Below are 554 nucleotides of genomic sequence, written 5' to 3'. Positions count from 1 at the left end.
GGGGCGGCGCTGGGGCGGCGGGGCGACGGTGGCGTCGAGGGCGGCAGGGCGACGGTGGTGTCGGGGCGGGGCGACGGTGGCATCGAGGGCGGCGGGGCGACGGTGGTGTCAGGGCGGGGCGACAGTGGCGTCGGGAGAGGAGATCGGGGAAGGGGATCGCGGGCGAGGGCGAGGGAGAGAGAGGGGATCGCGGTACGAAGTAGGGGCGCACAATACTAATGGCGCACCACCCCTCGGTGCGCCATAAGTACATACATGCTAATGGCGCACCTCACCCTGGTGCGCCATTAGTATTTTTTTTCTGCTCGAGCCAACAGTCAAGTCTTCTCTACTAGCTCGACTGGTCAGCAGCTAGTTCTCACACCAAGAGGTCCTGGGTTCGATTCCCAGGCTCCACAATTTTTTTATGCATTTAAAATGTTGTTTGATACTTATTTGTGTTTAAATATGTTCAAACTTGTTTAAATCATAACAGTAATATTTTTTTATAAGACAGTAATAATTTTTTAAAAAATATCATCAAACAGTAATGCTGGTGGAGCGGGGGAGGGTGC

The sequence above is a fragment of the Triticum dicoccoides genome, chromosome 6A, assembly GCF_002162155.2.
Source record: "Triticum dicoccoides isolate Atlit2015 ecotype Zavitan chromosome 6A, WEW_v2.0, whole genome shotgun sequence".
Taxonomy (NCBI): domain Eukaryota; kingdom Viridiplantae; phylum Streptophyta; class Magnoliopsida; order Poales; family Poaceae; genus Triticum; species Triticum dicoccoides.
The sequence above is the reverse complement of the archived record's forward strand: the minus strand, read 5'-3'. Positions refer to the sequence as shown.